General features: G+C 41.4%; 1 long non-coding RNA gene across 1 annotated transcript in view; it reads left to right on the top strand.

Annotated features, from left to right (window-relative positions):
• The window catches only part of LOC123372479, a 103,528-nt gene extending 84,772 nt beyond the window's left edge, over positions 1-18,756 (top strand). Inside the window, exon 3 of the long non-coding RNA XR_006580309.1 lies at positions 18,466-18,756. This is a non-coding gene — a long non-coding RNA (uncharacterized LOC123372479). The remainder of the gene's footprint in view (positions 1-18,465) is intronic.
• Positions 18,757-19,135: the final 379 nt, after the last annotated feature.

A 19,135-nucleotide genomic window follows, 5' to 3' on the forward strand; every position in this document is an offset into this window, starting at 1 on the left:
GTTACACTAAAACTCCATATTAAATCTAAATGAAGGGTTATGTTCCCAACTTGGTATTCGAGGCTTTAACCATGCAACTGGGAGTTGGACAGCTAAAGCCCTGTTCTTAGCTTTGTGACTATATAATCTTAATGGGAACCTTAATTAAGTGTTACCAATTGTATTTTACTTGGCAATGGCAGGAGAAAGACAACATCTTGGATCTGAACAGAAGCCTCAAGTTTTCCGACAAATGAGGGAAAAGAGGAGGGGTCATGAGCCATGTCTGATTTGTTTTGTAGGCATGAGGTGCAGCAGCTAAGATTAGAATAACTGCAGCACGGGCCAAACTGACATGACCCAAAGGATCTTGAACCTGGGTCTGCAGGAGCAGCCATGTTCTACCCCTCCATCTGCCAGCCTGCTGTTGCTTGCTTACCTGGGATCTATGAAGCCCAATCCCAGTTTGAGGCTCTGCCCCTGTAGTCCTATTGGCAGAGTCCGTAGCAGCTGATTGGTCTGCTGGCTCTATTTAAGCCAGCAGAAGTAACAGGAAGTTGTACAGACAACTGGGATCCACCCTGTTCTGGATTGTGTGCTTCCTGATCTTGTTCCCCTGGCTCGATTTCTTGGCATCCTGACCCGGTGTGACTCTTGGCATCTGATTTGTGGTTCTGACCACCAGTTTGTCTTCTGACTCTGACCTCCTGGTATCCTGATCCAGCTGACTTCTGTCTTGTGACTGCTGACTACAGCTCTGAATACTAGGTCTGGCCGGCCACGACCTGGACATGACAACTTGTTCAGACCACAATTACCGTGAAAGGCCAACCCTGGTGCAAGATGGGTGGACATAGCAGCACCACTGCAGCCACTAGAAGCATCAGACTCACCGAAATGGGCCCTCTGCCCTCAGACAGCAAATCAAGCACTGCAGGCCCAAGTTACATGGCTCACCTCAGACAACCAACTGCTGCAGGAGCAAGTGAGGCAGTTCAGCACTGAGAATATTATGCTGCGAACACAGCATGCAGTGCCTTGCCCCAAACTGTTGCTTCAGCAATTTGACGGGAACTGCTGGCGGCTCTGGGGTTTCATGAATGCCACCTTCTGTTACTGATGCATCCCCAAATCTATGCCTCTGACCAGGTGACCCTGGTAATCAGCATGCTGGAAGGCCATAACCTGGTGCTGTCAGACTGGGATGCTTTTCTTCAATCAATGTCCACCATCTTTGATGACCCACACCAAGCACGAACAGCTGAGGCTTTGCTGAGGGGACTCCTATTCAATGAACTTCTGCCACCTCACAGTGGATACAGAGTGGAACAAAACAGCACACTGTACAGGTTCTGATGGGGCTTGTGGGAAGAATTCAAAGATGAACTGGCCAGTGTAGAGATGCCAACAGGCCTAGATGCCTTTGTGGACCTCACCATCTACAAATATTATTGTCTATGAGAATGAAGGGAGGAGAAAGGGGGTTGCCCACAGCCTCCTTTACTGTGTACTATGACTCCAGTTTCTGTATCACCCACTGAACCCATGCAAGTCAGTCTGGCACACCAGTGACTCTCATCTGAAGAAAAGGAATAGCACCGCCAGCACCATCTATGCTTCCACTGTGGTAAAACTGGCCATGCCATCTCAGCCTGCCCAGTATGAATACCGAAGAGCATGGGGAAACAAACCAGTCCAGGCCCAGTGAGGGGGAACTGGCCTGGACCTTGAGAGAAGAAAACTTCCCCATACCGTAGTTCTCACTGACATGCATTCTGTGTCGCATCCATAGGCTTTCCATTTGCAGATGCCTACCCAGCTGTGCATCCCGGGGGATTCCCCTCATAGATTTCCCTCCAACAGACCCTCATTGATTCAGGAGCTGCAGACAATCATGGATGTAGCTACAGCTCAGGCCCTAGAGGATCCGTATGGCCTGAGCTGTAGCTACATCCATGAGTGTCTGTGGTTCCTCCTGCTCTTCCTCCTGCTACTCAAGGCCATGCCTGACACTGTTGAAACTATTGACAGCTCCTTGCTGTCCTCAGGTCCAGTTGTGGAGGATACTGTCCACTTGGATGCCATTAGTCAGAGACAGAGATAATACAGTTTGATGCAATCCATTCCCCTCATTTTCCCAGATCCTTGGCTCTTGGCTGAGTCTTTATGACCCCCTTGTTCACTGGTAAGAACAAAGAGTCATTTCCCATCAGAACTCCACAGACAGCATGGCCAGGGACCAATGAATGTTACACCCAGACCCAGAAAGGCACAAGTAGGGGATGTTTCCTGCATTGGAACACCTACGGGGGGGACTACAAACTTCCCCCCAAGTACCATGACCACTATGATGTCTTTGAGAAGAAGAATCCAGATAACCTTTTCTCACGTCAAGACTACGATTGTCACATAGAACTTCAGCCAGGAAGGAAGAGACCATTTGGCTAGATTATGCAATGTTGTAGATGGAACTGGCAGCATTGTGAAAATACATCCAAGAGAACCTGGCCCAGGGCTTCATCTGCAAATTGACTTCACCATCCGGTGCCCTAGTCCTTTTTGTAAAAAAAAGAAGGTTGGAGCCTCCACCTCTGTGATTACTGACCCCTAAATCAGCTAATAATCTGCTACTGTTACCCACTATCTCTGATCCCTGAGGTTTTGGATTGTGTGTGGGTTGCCTGCATATTCACGAAATTGGATCTTAGGGACACTTATAATCTCATCTGTATCTGAGAAGACTGCCTTTCAGACCTGCTGTGCCACTTTAAATATTTCATTATGCCATTTGGACTGACTAACACTCCAGCAACATTCCAGCATTTCATTAATGATGTGCTATGAGACCTACTGTATCAGTGTGTGGTAGTGTACTTAGATGGTATATTGATATTCTTGGATGTTCTGGACCAACACACCATTTACATCTGCACAATCCTGGAGAGACTACGACCACACAGTCTCTATACAAAACTAAAGATGTGTGCATTTTATCAGGCCTCAGAGTTTCTGGGTTTCGTCCTGTCCCCAAAAGGTATCAAGATCTATCTCTGCAAGGTCTAGGGTGTCCACAACTGGGTAACCCTCTGCAAAGTGCATGACCTACAACATTTTTTAGGCTTTACAGGCTTCTACCGGAGGTTCATTTTGAATTTTTCAAAACAAGCTGAGACCCTCACTGCCCTACTCGGGAAAAAAAATGCCAAGTTCCATTGGTTGCCTCAGGCCCAGCATGCATTTGAGTAAGTGAAGCTTGCCTTCACCACTGCTGTAGTATTGGCCCACCCGGAAATGGCACAAGCTTTTGTTGTGGAAGTTAATGCTTCTAGTATTGTGATTGGGGCAGTCCTCGTGCAAAGATACGGACCCGAGCAAATACTGCAGCCCATCGCCTACTATTCAAGGAAACTCACACCTGCTGAGCAAAACTATGAGATCCTGGCCAAGGAGCTCCTGTCAATTAAGACTGCCTTTGTGTGGTAGCAACACTACTTGAAAGGGGCCCATCATGCTTTCCAAGTGTTTATGGAGCACAAGAAGCTAGAGTGCTCCATAAACACTTGGAAAGTGCTTGTGCAGGGCCAAAGCCCTGAACCAACAACAATTTCTGATGGGCCCTATTCTTCTCCCAGAGTTCAACTTTACCCTGACCTACCACCCTGGAACTAGGAACAGTGAGGCAGATGCCTTGTCCCAAATATGTGGACCTGATCCACAAGGTCCCAGTCTGGAACGAGCCCACATTCTCAAATCCCATAGCATTCTTAATACAACTCGTCACCAGGCCCTGCTCACACTCATCTGCTCTGCCTTTGTCTGTGGAATTCCATCTGAGTTGGCCATTGTCAACTGAGAACCACACAACACCCAGGAAGGAATAATGTTTGTGAAAGACCACTTCTACGTTCTGCCAGGACCTGGGAGGGTGGTGGTTCTCCAACTGTGTCATGACTCCATCTTGGCAGGACACTTAGGGCAATATAAAACCCAGTGATTAAAGTCCCATTTCTTCTGGTGGCCCTGAATGAGCGTCACAATAAATACCTTTATAGCTTCCTGCCAGGAGTGTGCAGCTCCAAGATTCCTCACCAGAAACCCTACAGTCTCCTCCAACCTCTGGACACCCCATCTCCACCCTGGGAAGCTATTTCCTTGGACTTTGTGGTGGAGCTACCAGAACCCAGTGGTTTCATCACTGTTCTGATAGTGGTAGATTGCTTTTCTGAAATGCCTCACTTTATTTCCTGCACAGGTTTACCCTCTATGGAGGAGACCACCCACTTTCGGATAAACAATGTAGTTCATCTTTGTGGCCTCCTGGATCACATCATCTTCAACTGGGGACCACAGTTTACTGCCTGCTTCTGCCATGAGGCCCTATGTTTGTTAGGAGTCCATGTGCACCTGTCCTCTGCATACCATCCACAGTTAGATAGTCAAACAGAAAGAATCAACCAGATTCTTGAACAATACTTAGGATACTACATCAACCATCACCAGGATGACTGGTCTTCACTGTTACCATATGCAGAGTTTTCATGCAATAATGTGGACCACAGAACACAGTCCCTTCCTTATCAAATATCAGCACTGGCCTCCATTTCACCCACAACTACCTGCATCCTCCCCCAACCCATCTACCTGGGAACTAGTAGGACATATCCATCATATCCAAGAGGATGAGAAGGGACACCTTGAAAGGCAAAGAAGGACTACAAAAGGCATATGGACAAACATAGACAACAGGGCCTTACTTATTCTGCAGGACAAAAGGTATGGCTTTTAACAAAACACCAGACAGACCCTCCTGGAAATTAAACTATTGGTTCCTTGGGCCATACTGCATTTGGAAACAAATCAACCCAATCACCTTTGAGCTTCAGCTCCCTCGATCCCATAGAGCCAACTCTGTGTTCCACATCTCACTCCTGAAACCATTCACTGAGCTCACATTTCCCCATAGAGCCCAATCACCACTCCCACCAGTACAGATACAAGAGGCATATATTGTACGCAAAATCCTTGACTCTAAGTTCAAAAGGGATTGATTGGGAAGGTTATGGCCCAAGGGAATGTGCTTGGGAGTCAGAGGAAAAGGCTCATGCTCCCACCCTGGTTACTCTTGAGGGAATAAAAATTCTGTGCACAATATTTTAAAATTCTGCAAATCTAATTTGTCAATAAATAAATAAGGAGGCTCCGGCATGGCAGTGGAGAGCACAGATCTCTGGCTTCATGGAGGGGGGACATCACTCTGCAGTCCCCAGGGACATGGACTTGGTAGTGAGGCTGCACCCAACCCGGACACAGCACAAGTTCCAGGGCCTGCCCCTCCATGCCAGGTGCACCATGTGTGGGGCAAGCAGGCTCAGCCCAGCAGGATCCAACTGTGGAGGGGCTTAGTGTGAGGTGAGCCAAGCGTGGAGTGAGAGGGTTCTGTGTGGGGAGGTCCAGATCCAGAGGTGATCTGGATGCACAGGGCCTTGTTGGGGGGTTGTGGATGCAGGGGCAATGGACTCTGCAGGGGGGTCCAGGTGAAGGTGATTTAGGCTCAGCATGGGGAGCCTGGGTTTGGGGGATGGGGCTCATCAGGGAGGGTCTCGGTGGGGGGGCTGAGTGCAGGGGGAGTCCTGGACCCTATGGGAGGGGTGCTGTCATGACCCATTGGTCTGGAACCTCGGTCTGCAGAGTTTATGGGAGCAGCCATGCGCCAGAGCTCCATCTGGCAGTCTGCTAATGCTTGCTTACCTGGGGCCCATGAAGCCCAGCCCCAGTTTTAGGCTCCACCCCTGAAGTCCTATTGGCAGAGTCTCAGAGCAGCTGATTGGCCTGCTGGCCTTGCTTAAGCCAGCAACAAGAACCAGAAGCTATTTGAACAATTGGGTTCCACCCTGTTCTGGACTGTGTGCTTCCTGATCCCGCTCCCCTGACTTGATTTCCTGGCATCTGATTCATGGTTCTGACCTCCAGTTTGTCTTCTGTTTCTGACCTCCTGGTGTCCTGACTCCTGTCTTGTAACCACAGACTCTGGCTCTGATTACTAAGTCTGGCCACCTATGACCCAGCCGTGACACAAACCTTAAGAAATTCCTTAGTGTCATTCTATTGCCTGTGTCCTGCTACTTTCCCCCTCGCTGTGGTTGTCAGTGGTTTCACCTCTAGTAGTAGAATAGCTTTTCTTTCTCCTCCCATTGTGTCGCTTTATGGTCTGAAGTAGTACAAAGAAGGTGACCATTGTTCTTTTTGATTAAAGAGTGGTTGGAGTAAAAAAAAAAAAAAAGACTGTAAAATCTAAATCTCTGTGTACTGCCTGTATGTCTTGCAGTCATATATGCTTGCTCTGTTAATCAAAAATGGCTTTGCTCCCGTTAAAACCAATAATGCTACGGGGCCCTGGTTCAGCAAAGCACTTTATGCATGTACTTAAGTCCATCTCTATTAAGCAAAACACGTAAGTCCCATTGAAGTCAAGCACTGGGGTCTGGAAGAGAGGGAGTTGGATTCTATTCTGCCTCTCGAATGATGAACAATTGTTAGCTAAGTTTGACTTCAGAGTCTTTGTTACTAGTAATGTAGCTACTGCGATCAGCTTGCCTTTCAGATCTCAGGTCAAACCTACAATGTTGGAAGTTAAGAGAGTTATTTGCTAACTTGTAAACAGAACACAACTGAGAGGAAAAAATGTCATTTAAACTCCACACTATCAACCATTTTGTTCAGCTTTTTAACCAGACATATGTAGTATGTAGATGCTACTCTGTTCTGAATTAGGAAATAACTACTTCATTATTGCTCCAAAAATCCATGAACAAAAATATTATGTAAGTATACCACTGCCTGGCAGCACTGTAAAACAGACTACCATTGTATGCCTTGTGTCTGGTGAAGGAGGTATTTTGATCTCATTTTTTGTCTTGCATAATTTACATGAAAAAAATATAATATGTCTCTCGTTTGAGTTACACAATAATTCATTTCTGCAGTATTCTTCATCTCAAGAATTGAATCCTGGAAAGGCTTGCCAGTTTTGTGCAAGAGGAAGGGAAGAGAAAGCTGCCATATAACAATAGTAAAGAATCATAGAAAGAATTGCTTTGATCTAACACCAAACAAAGAACTTTATGAGAATAAGAAAAATAGATTCTTCATAAATCTACTCTACCTCTCTCTCTGCTTCACTCTAGAGCTTTGGCCCAGAATCTTCCCCACCCACTCTCCTGCTACAGATTTAAAAAAATATATATACCTCTACCCTGATATAACGCGACCCAATATAACATGAATTCGGATATAATGCGGTAAAGCAACGCTCTGGGGGGGCGGGGCTGCGCACTCTGGTGGATCAAAGCAAGTTTGATATAATGCAGTTTCACCTATAACGCGGTAAGATTTTTTGGCTCCCGAGGGCAGTGTTATATCGGGGTGGAGTTGTATATATATCTTCACAGACCTCATGTTAATATAGGAAGCTAGAAAGGGCAGGAAAGGGAAAACTGATCAAAATTAGTGAGTTGCATATTGTGAAGAGTTGGCTGAGTAATTAAACAATTGCAGAAATTTGTCAGATAAATGTTCAAAGTGAATAATATTGGACACACTGTTGTTAATTTTATCTCAGAAACTTTGGTATGAGTGCTGCAAGGAATTTTTTGGAGGCAAAGGAAGTCCTACAGTGTCTTATACAATGCCCAATCTGGTGGGGAATGTTCTCTGATTCCAAATGTAGTTTATAAAAACATGCAAATTAAAAAACAGAAAATGAAAAACAAACTACACTCCCTAATTGTCAAGCAAGCTACTTTGGTCTTTGCAGCAGTTATCTGCAATACGTCTACACCCCTTCTAGCTGAGAATCTCAAAACACTTGATAAGCATTATTGAATTAAACCTTACAACACCCCTGTGACGTAGGTAAGTCGTATCAACCCATTTTATAGATGGGGAAACTCATTTAGCTGAGTTTGTGGTTTGCCCAAGGTCACACAGTGAAACAGTCTTTAAAGCTAGGAATAGTACTCTGCTCATATGATCCCCAGTATCGGGCTCAGACCACTGGACCAGTTAATTAACATGCTATTTCCATACTGTTGTCGAAATCAACATGATGATTCTGACTGATAAAGAAGGCAGTAAAAATAAAAAAAAAGCATTTACTGTACATTTTCCATGTGGAATTTATAATGGATATGTTATGTAAAAAGGATATGACAATAAAAAGCAAGAGATATTATTACAGGACATTACAAGCAATGGAGGGAAAAACAATATGCAAAATACTTCAATACTGCCCTTTCAATGTGCAAATCTACAACTTGCTGTATAGCTCATTGCGCTGGTTTTACTGAGCTTGGCAGTGTTACAGGAGCTATATTTTCCCATGGATGAACTGCTCTTGAACAATTTCAGCTATGTATCAGATTAAAGAGGCTAGTCTGCAGCCTCAGCTCTGATTGTATTCTCTGTACATTTTTCTTCACTAGCTATGGTTATTGAGGACAATGCAGGGAAAATCTTGGTCTCTAATCATGTTTGAGTTAATCTGTCCCTCTTCTAATATCCCTGACCAGTAACTAGGGAGCAACCCACATCCGTAGAAGGAATTAAAAATGTGTAGAGAGACAATATCCACTTCTGTTTTACCATTTGCCTGTATAAGGAGGGCAGGGTTGGGTCAGCTAACCTGCACATCAGCTGAACTAATAACTATTAAACTTAAAGGCTTAGAAGCAGCAGCTCAAAATTTTACAGATAGGGTTTTTGACGATTTATTTATTTGAATCGTCTGCTTCCATAACACATCATTTCCCTGAGTTAGCTGACTGTGAGGGCACAGTGCAAGACCCATTTATTTCCCCAGCTGTTAAGCAAAGCATGAGTTTTCAGGGGAGGTGTCTCATGTCTAAATGACTTGTTGGTTGTAGTTTTCACTCCCCCCCATTCTTAGTGGTTGTTGGCATTTAATTTGGGGATTGTTGTTCACTGTTAATTGTTGGCAGTTCATTGCATCCGTGTTAATTAATTTTGTTTTTAAAGTGATAACTGCACCCACAGGCTATCTAATAGGTATGCACATTGTAAATGGAGATGAATATAAGCTGCCAGTTTTGAACTCAAGATCTGAACTTTCCCAAAGCTGGGGGGTTTTGGATTCAAGGTCTTGCTTAGGCTCATTGTAGAGAAAGAGGCCAGCTTGGATCCAGATGTGGAAGTTTCCCAACATTTAGGAGTGTTCAGGTACAGGTTTTTATATTTAGGCCTTTATCTGGTTATATATATGGAAATACAAACACATAGTTTGTGTGTTGTCCATCATGGGCTTTTAATCAAATGCACAAACTGGACCCTCATGGTTATTAAGATTGAACTGCCAAGACTCCAGTTGGGTGTTTGTTCTGGGGATTTTTAAAAATGAAGCATCTAGGTGGTCGCAATAGAGTTGGATGTTAACACCTCCATTATTATGAATGGTGAATGGAGGGCAAAGTGTGACCTTTGGTGGCTTTTCAGACGGTTGTGCTTCACAGTGATTCTCCAAATTCAGTGCTGACTAGGGCACTGGGATGGACTTCTTGTATGTAATAGTTCTCTGTGTACTGGTGACAGCCCCTTTAAAATGATTTGTGTATAGACAACTCCTTCCTATCAAAAAAGTTCTATTCCCAGTGTCTCAAACCTACAGGCTTTGTAATCATTATCTAGATCTTTCTCTTTGATCTTATGTCCAGTTGGGGAAACAGCTGGTTCATCTGTACATGGGTAGTATTCTAATTGACTAAACATAACTAAATTCACACAGAAGTGGTTATCTCTCACCCTTGTGTGATGATGAGGAGCTTGTATTCATGAGGGGGATGCTATCTGCCATATCATTGCTTACGCCAGTCCCTTCTTTGTAAGAACATTACCATGGTTATGCTAGCAGATACTGGATACATCAAGATTCAGTCATATTGTCCTCATAGTGTCTGACTTCTCTTTCATTTCAAAAGAACGACAGTGTGAGACTGTGCAGAATGCTACCATATGGAAGTTTTCTGTTTTTATTTAGATTCCACTTGGGGCTGCCCATAAGTGTATCAACATCCTAGGCAAAGTCTGAATCTGATGCTCTTCTTACATCACTGCCTGCTCCTTTCCTCCTACCAAACTACCTAGTCCCATATCTGTCATTATTTTTTTCTAAAATATGTCCCTATTTCTGCTTAGTTGTCTACAGTTCCTAAATGCCCTCTAGAATCAGTGGGACCGGGTTTGGCAATGTGTCAGAAGAGGTGCCGAAACAAACAATACAAAGGACTCAGGAGTGCCTTTGAGACCCAAATCACCTGCCACACATGACTGAGCAGAAACGGGCATTTCTTTCAGGGCCAGGAAGGGACTAGCAGGCATAAACTCCACAGCCAGAGAAAAGTGATCCAGGACTGGCCAGTGGGTTAGTGACCACAGTGAGTGCAAGACTGTACAGGTGCCATAGGGACACACTGGTCCCAGTCCATTCTGGGGGTTGCCTGCTTATCCTATGTCCAAACCTGCCCCAAATCATCATTTAAGACCTATGACACTTATTCCTGAAACAGTCTTAATTTCAAGTGATCAGACTGGGATACATCATTTCAACATATTATCCCTCTGCTAAAGAATAAAAGCTGTGGTTGATATTTTCAGTAGAAAGGAAAATGGAGGTAGTGTTGCTGTTCTGCTGGTTTTGCAGTAATACTAGCAGCTTGTCCTTTAAAGAGGCCTTTCCTGTCGTGGCATGTTTCTGAGCGAGTATGAATAAAAAACCTAAGAGCTGATATTATTTACACGGTTAAAATTAATCTTATTTTAAAAAGGAAAGGCTGTCAGCTTCCACCTGATGAAGAAAACAGGAAATGAAAAAATGTAGACCAATTTGAGGACATGTCTGAACTTCACCGGATGGTACCGTCATCCCACTCATCAGGTGGGAAGCTGAAGAGATTAAAGAACGTTCTTTGTTTTCAAATTCCAGACGGGCAACTGTTGTTTTGAGACATGTTTCAAAAGAGTTATATCTGGAAGGAATTTTTTTCTTATAATTTTTAAATGCACATTATTCTCAACCACAAAGTAAGGAAAAGGATTGTATATTCCAGTACACCCTTTAAAATACCTTAGCAGATTTTTTTCCCATTAACTTTCAAAAATCCTTGGCCAGAACAATAGGAAAAGTTCAAAGTTCACCTCATAATCATAAGCAGACGTCTGTTTCTCCCTCTCCCCCCGCCCCATCTTACTTTTCTCCTTCTTCCCTTTTTTTCTAGAGGTCAGATTTAAATATCCTCTTTTTCTATCTTCCTCAGGATGAACTCTAATTTCATAATATGATGGTTTTATCCAGAGTTAACAACTTTGGTTTGGCTTAGAACTATATAATTTTAGAAAATATAAAGTAATGGTTTAAAAGCTCAGACTGTGAAAGAAAGGAATACTGCAGCTTAGTAAAAGCATATGTTGCTTGTGGGGACCTCACAACCGCATTCATATCCAGCTCCTGCCAAATCACGTTACACTGCTAGAGCTCCTTATTTGAATTTCCCCAGTGAGGCTCATATGGCATGCTCTGTACTCTTGCTATATGGTATTAAGGAGGTTCACGGGGTTCTATCTGCCAGAGAACACTTTTTCCTCTTTTTTCATAAACTAAATGAACGTGTCATTCTGTGCTTCACAAACTGAGGTCTGCTCATTACCCCTTTTTGTCTTTTGATAGCATAATTTCTGACACAGCTTTCAAAGGTACAAAACATGCTAAAATTTGACCACATGTACATTTGACTCTCACTCAAAATGGCTTTGCTTTAGAAGCCAATTACTTTGTTTTACGGAGAGGCACATGCAGTATGTGTGCAGGGGAGGTAATATTTGACTACAATGGAGTTTGAAATCTGAGCACAGCAGTGTTGAGAGATTAGAGCTGTGCAAAGTGACCAATGTTTGATTCACATGCTTTTGCAAGTTAGGTCTTTTGCAAATTTTTTTTGTTTTATGTACCAGCCACTAGCCAAACTGAGAATTTTCACAAGAAAAAAATTGCTTTTCTATCTTTGTTGGGAAAACAGATTTTTGCATTGAAATGAAGGTTTTATTGCATATGGCTTTTTTATGTGATTGGGAAAAAAAATTAGCCAGCACAGAAATGCTTTCATTGTTGGAGAACTCACAAAAATAACCAGAGGAATTATATTTTTACTGATTTTGACAGATGAGATGATTTTTTTTTGCATATTTTTTCGAGAGAGGACATTTAAGACATTAATCTTCTACCTAAATCCAATAAGCCAAATTCTGATGTAACCTCAATGACACCAGTGAAGTTACACCAGGAATACATTTGGCCCAATATGTGGTCAGGGTAGGCATAGATTAGTATTTCAGGAGTAAAATAAATATGCAACAAGAATGTAATTCCATTTGACAAAAGCAAGGCAAATTCAAAGTGAAATCCATCAAAGCACTGTTTGAATCATTAACCCTTGGTAATCACTGTTTTGTTGAGTGATACCCCACTGATATCAATGGGAAACACAGGCAACTAAACTCCTGTACACGGAGTTGCATACCCTTAAAAGACCTCTGCAGTAACTTAGTGTAACAGTTTGATGAGCTGTTGTAGCAGTTTCATTAACTCAGAATTTCTGTTCTTTCAAGCAATAATTAATCATTTGGATGCTGTAGATCTATATACACCATCTTAGGCCTCTTTTGGCTGGCAGACTGGAAAGTTGGTAGTGTTTATATACTTTACACACCCATAGGGCCTGATTGCCCCTTTCTATGGAGAAACCTGATCTACAGAAGCAATCTTGCAAGAATGGCTTTCCTTCTGCACTACTCTGTTGGCTTCCTTATTAATCGGATGTATACAGAAACACTTGAATAAGTATGAATACTCATGCACATTGCTTATAAATTTAAAATTCCTGTTGTGTAAGTAGATATGCAGGCAACGCTGAAATTCACTTTCTCTGAACAGTAGTGCCAGTAAAACTCAGTCACATGGATAACACACACAAAAGGGGCATGAGTATAGCTGAGGTGAATTTCTTTTAACATATGATCTGATACTATTCGCAGAAAATGTTTTGCAGAATTAACACAGCTCTAGCAGTTTCTAAATGTAAACATTTACAGTAGAGCACTGAGGTCACCTTGCCACAATGTTTCATTGTAGGAACAGGGAAACATCTCACCTTATCGTATTAAAGTCAATATCAGAACAAGGCAAATGTTTGCCTCTTTTGGGTCAACAACTGTATATGCATTCATGTATTAAGGTTTCCTAAGGGTGGAGTTCTGTTATAAAGGTGACCCAAAACTTTTAAAAAATTGTTTAAATTAACAAACTGTTAAAGATCCCAGATCAGCAGAATGTATGCTTACAGAATCTAAAATGATGTGATGCATCTTGTATTGAAAACCAGCCTGTTTTACTCACCTTTATATAGTTAGCACTTACAGTAGGTGTGCTTAAAAAGTTCTTTCTGCTTCTGGAGATCTCACTGCTTCTAGCAGTATTCTCCGCTTTAAGTACAGCAAATGGGTCTGAAAGCTGTAATGTCTTTAAAACTAAAAAGAAATGTTTAAGGTCAGTGTATGTTGCTTATTTTGTTCATAAGCACTTTACAAAGGACAAAGAGATCATCTGTTTTACAGATGGGAAACTGAGGTGTACAGAGTTCAAGGCCAACATTTTCAAGTGTGATTAGAAATTTTGTGTGTGCTCACCTTGGGATACCTTAAGTGACTTGCCCAAGATCACACAGTGTCAGTAGAAGAGTACAGTGCCTGTTCCATGGCGTCCTAATATCAATTCTTACATGCTAAGACTTCAAATTGTAGTGTTCTGTCTTTCTTCTGTAAGAGCTGATAACATCATAAAAATGTAAAGTGCAGTTAAACTTTGCAAAGATTCTATATTGGCTTCCATATCAGTTCCTTGTTGACTTTCGGATCAAATTTGCTCAATTTAAAACAATTTTGCCCCTAACTTTCATCTCTGGAAAGTCAACCTGGGATCTGAAAGTCACTCGGTGTTTTCTCTAGTTTATTCATGCAGCTGAATAATGCATTTTGCAGTTGAAACTAAATTAAGCATTCTGCAAATGATGAATTAGCTAGAATCCAGCTCACTTTCCCAAACCTGGATTGGCTTGGCAGGATTTAACAATAGTAAAAAAGCAGTAAAAATATACTGTGATCAGAACACAAAGCAGTACGAGTCAGAATGCTCACAGTGAGAAAATCTGTTGACTTAAAAGATGGCAGTTTCACATAGTCATTTTCTAACCATAACCGCACTTTTAGCCACTACATATTACATGTGGTTTTTAAAGCTTCCCAAATAACACTTGGGCCCATATTAAGAGCGTAATTAATGTCAATGAAGGGTGCAATTTCAGAATTGAAATGTACATCTTGGGTGAAATTCACCCATCAGTGTCAATGCTGTGGGAGACTCCTAACCCAAAAAACTGTCATTTCTGTTTCCTGGGAGACCACTGGCATTGGGACTCCACTTCAGCTCTGCACTGGGATTTTTTTCCTCAGTTGAACTGTTTTTCTTTATGCCCAAATTGCACAGTACCTATGATCTGTTTGACTCATATTTAAAATATTTTAAGCAGACAGAAAAAACTACAACCCAAACAATTTTGAGTTAGTATGATGATATAAAACTGTTACAAATACAATAACCATAACAAAAGTTGGTATAATGCATCTTGCTAGGACTGCTTAATAAATAGCAACGTAGAGTGGGAACATATCCCTGTTCTGGAAGGTTTTCTTTTGACTGCAAGTGATAGCAGAAATATTTCAAGTGTTCACCTCAATCAGAGGAGATGCATTCTTGGGATGCTCACAGCTAGGAGGTATATATTTTTTCTTGATTAGCACACACAGGTTTTATTAGTGTTAGTGAAAGTAATCTGTTTAAAACTTTCACAGCCTTATCATATGCTAATGTGGAGCTTCTTGTAATTCATGGTGTGTGGGTCAAAAAAAAGCAGAGGAGGATTTTTAGAGCGAGGAAAGGTTGGATTTCAGATGACTGCTATGGTCCAACTCCTACATTAAGTAGAGACAAATGGGAGCCATTGATTTTATAAACTAAGAGCTTGTCTAGATGGTGTGGCAATACGCCCCAGAAGGACATGAATTCTAAAGTGCACCAACATGTTTGTTCATACTAGGGAGCTTCTAATGTGTGCCCATAAGGTTTACTGGGCTGTCAGTGCACAGTATGTTGGTGCATTTTAGAATTCACAACCCTCTAGGCACACTGCTGCACCATGCAGACAAGCCCTTAAAACTTCCTAAACTTAAAGCAGAATGAATGTAGTTTTGAATAAACACAAAGATGGAGTAGCATCAGAACTGTCGGAGCATGTATGCCTTCTCAGAATAGTCTGAATTAGTTCACCACATTAAAACAAATGTATAATACTATCAATATTGACATTATAAAAGTTATCCGTTACTATTGATTTTTCATGAAGCAACATTGATTTATTTTGGGATTCATATTGCATGTCAGTGTTACACTGTAATTATAGTACAATGTGCACTATTGCAAACCCCTTATTCACACTGGGGAACAGTTAGTCACATGGATAATTCCATTGAATTCCATGAAACTACCTATTCTGAGCATTCTAGCCGAAAACTACTTAATCACAGGCATAACTTTAAGCATGTGAGTAGCCCCAATGGCCTTCATATGCTACATTGCCAATTTCCATTACCAAATGGATGTGTGCAGAAGATCCACAGATTCCCCAACAGGAGGTGTCATCTGAAGAAATATGTTAAGAGTTAAGCTAAAGTCAAAGTACTATGTATGCTACCACAGATAAGCAGCAGACTTCAATTTATTACAGAAAATTGATGGTAAATTAGTCAGCTTTCAGTAGCAGTCATTTTCTGCCACCTGAAATCAGCACTTGGAGTCATTTATATTTTGCCACATCAGTGGCTGCCTAAGCCTAAGAATTTGTGCGTAATTTGCAAAGAATGGAGAGATGTGGCTGTATTCAGATGAAAAAGGCTGGGAAAGCTTGCTGAACATTTTTGTATTTTGTGGCTAGCTACCACAAAAACTGAAGCACATGGTACTGCAGCGCCCTTCATCTTTCCCAAAAGGGTGTCTTTTCTCTCTTCAGTGGGACCTCTTAGCAGTATAATTCTTGTAGGCTTCCTTGATATCGTCCCATCCAAAGATTATGCATAATTCAGAAGTAGGGTGGTTAATACAGTTTGGTGCAGAAAAAAACTAAGATTTGCTATTTTATTACAAAAAAGGAGCTTTGGCTTTCATGCATAATAATTGCAAGACACTTTTTCCTGAATTCCATAAAATGATAAAATAGGAGCTAAGAAAATAGATAATTAACCATGTAGTGCTTTAAAGGCCAAGTTCATCTGGCTCCAGTAGAATTATATCCACTTACAGAAAAGATTTTTTTTTAAATGACAATCTTTTAATATCTCTTTTTAAATTAGGATTATTTCCTAGATACTCAGTTCTGTTACAGATATAAAGTTACCGGAAGTTAGGTTTTCAGGTTTTCAACACCATTTGTATATTTTCTATTACTTAAATTAAGCTGCAAGGAAAAAAAGAAACTGAGGATTAAATATTAATGTCCAATATATTTACAGCAGCACTCTACAGGGCATGAAATATACGTAATCAGTTCTGAAAGTCTGATTATTGATGTAACGGTTACCATCAAAAACTCATCATTTACCAGCAGTTACCAGAAGTTATCACACTGTAATATCTTGGGCACTGCAATATTCCTTAATTTTATATCTATATAAAAAAAGAATAATTGTGGTATCTTGGAGGCCACTGTTGACTTTTTAAATGTTTATCACTGTAGGTTATTATAGGCCAAGCACTTCAAAAATGAAGATCTAAAGTTAAATGTTTAAGGGTGGGATTTTCCAAAGCAATTAAGTGCTATAGAGGCACAAATCCCACTGACTTTCAGTGGAACTTGTACTCTTAAATCAGTTAGGTTATTTTGATAATCTCATCCTAACACTAAAACGTGGAAACCTAAATAAAAGTGACCAGATTTTTCAAAAAGTGCTTAACATTAACTTCAGTGGCAGTTGTGGGTACTCAGTACTTCTGAAGATCAGATCATTTTGTATAGGTGTCTAAATGTTGGGCATATCACTTAATGAGAGATACATGAGGACATTTTGCAGCATTCTTCAAGCAGAACACAATAAAATTAATAGCCATTTTGCCCGAGGAAGGGCTTCAGGCTCTGTCCCATTGACACCAACATGATTTTTGGCTGAGTTAGAAATGTTGAATATGCTAAAAGATTGCATGGGTGTAACCAACAGCCGATTTTTGGCTCTTGTACAGTAATTTACAGTTTGTTTTACAATATAGGTAACACTATCAAAGCTTGTTAATCTTTTTAAATTTAATTTTAAAATCTTTTTGATAAGGAAGACTATTGGCACTCTCTTGTCTAAATACCAAAGAATTCTCTCTGGTTGGGAGATCATATCAAACAGTAAATGAAGAACATGCTGGTAGACTGTAGAATAATTCTCAATGTATAGGAAACAGTATGTGCAGTTAGCAAATGTCCAGATTAGATTGCAGAAGCTAGGAATGTGCAGCTGGAAAAATTTACTGGTCTCTAAGCTGCATATTTATAATTTGTGAATTTGTGAAGCTTTGCAAAGCAGTGCAATGGTTGTTACATGCTAGCAGCTGATATCATCTGCTAGCTTTGCATATATTCCTCTCTATTTTCTCCTGTGAATCACAGATGTTCTATCCCCATGAGTCACACCTGCAGGATTTAAAACAGGTTTTTTTTAAAGAAAAACTGGGGTGGCAGATGTGTTCAAGTTCGAACGTGCATGAGGATGGGGCAGAAAAGCCGTCCCTTTATTTGTTCAGATTCCAGAAAGTTATTCTTGTACTACTAAAATTACCCAAAACCCCACCAGTTTAGCAATCTTTGTACTTTGGTAATTCTTTAAGGAGTATTACCTTGTGTGTATTACACACATAGCTACTATAGGTATGTACTGTGTGTGTGTACATGTATTGTATGCAATCAATATAGTCATAGTACATGGGGTACAGGGTAGAGAGTGGAGTTGCCCCCAATGTGAGGGTTCTAATAATGTGGTTGTTTGAGAGTGTTGCCTCTGGATTTTCAACTTATGGAATTGGCACGCCCTGGCATCAAGCCATGAAATCTCTTAAAAAGCAACATCTGATGGGGATACTTGTCCATCCCTTAACCTCTCTTTGTAGAGGAATCTGAGGGTATAAAAGAGGAAGTGATCCAACAGCCATTTCCCTCCTTCTAGCCACCAAAGATGCACCAAGCTCTCCACTTTCTTCTAGCTACTGAAGTGCAGCAAGCTCGGATTGTCCTCAATGTTTTCCTCATTGGCTTTTCTTTCTCTCTGCCCTCTCAGGGATATTTTGGGGTTTAGTCAGTCAGCTTTTCCTTATTTAAAGACGAAAGAAGAAAGGCGCCCACTCCCCACTGCAGAAGTGGCTGGATTACTGAGGAGCTAAACCTCCCCCAGAAGGAGGGAACACGGAAAGTGACGTGGCCACAGGACTGAGCCTCGCAGAGGACACTGAGGATCCTGATGCTGTGAGAAGGGCTGCTGGTAGACTGCAGAGAAGGAGTGATGGTGTGTAGATTGCAGACAGGGGTGTCGACCTCAAGCTAATCCCCAGAGCAACCTGGAGGAGGCGCCAGTCCGGTGAGTGACACGCTCCGTGACTATGTAGCATTTGTTGGTTGGTGTTTCACGAGATACTGATGTTTAAAATCAAGCCAATGGTATACAGAAAAGCAATTTTTAAAACGTATAAAAAGATCAAAAATAGATTCACTTTTTCTGGCACCCCCCAGGCTTTAAATATGGAAGCTTGGTTTTACAGGCACAGGAATATGAAAATAAAACACCATTAAAATATTCAGAAGAATTTCCTATAAATACTTTTCTCTAAATTAGTACTTAAACAAAACATGCGATGGAGCATAATCATATAAAGTAAAATTAGCCACGCATTTGGAATGGCCCTCATAACTTGATTGGTCACGGATAATAGCCATACCACATGAATGCCAAC

This window comes from Mauremys mutica, chromosome 6, assembly GCF_020497125.1.
Source record: "Mauremys mutica isolate MM-2020 ecotype Southern chromosome 6, ASM2049712v1, whole genome shotgun sequence".
Taxonomy (NCBI): Eukaryota; Metazoa; Chordata; order Testudines; family Geoemydidae; genus Mauremys; species Mauremys mutica.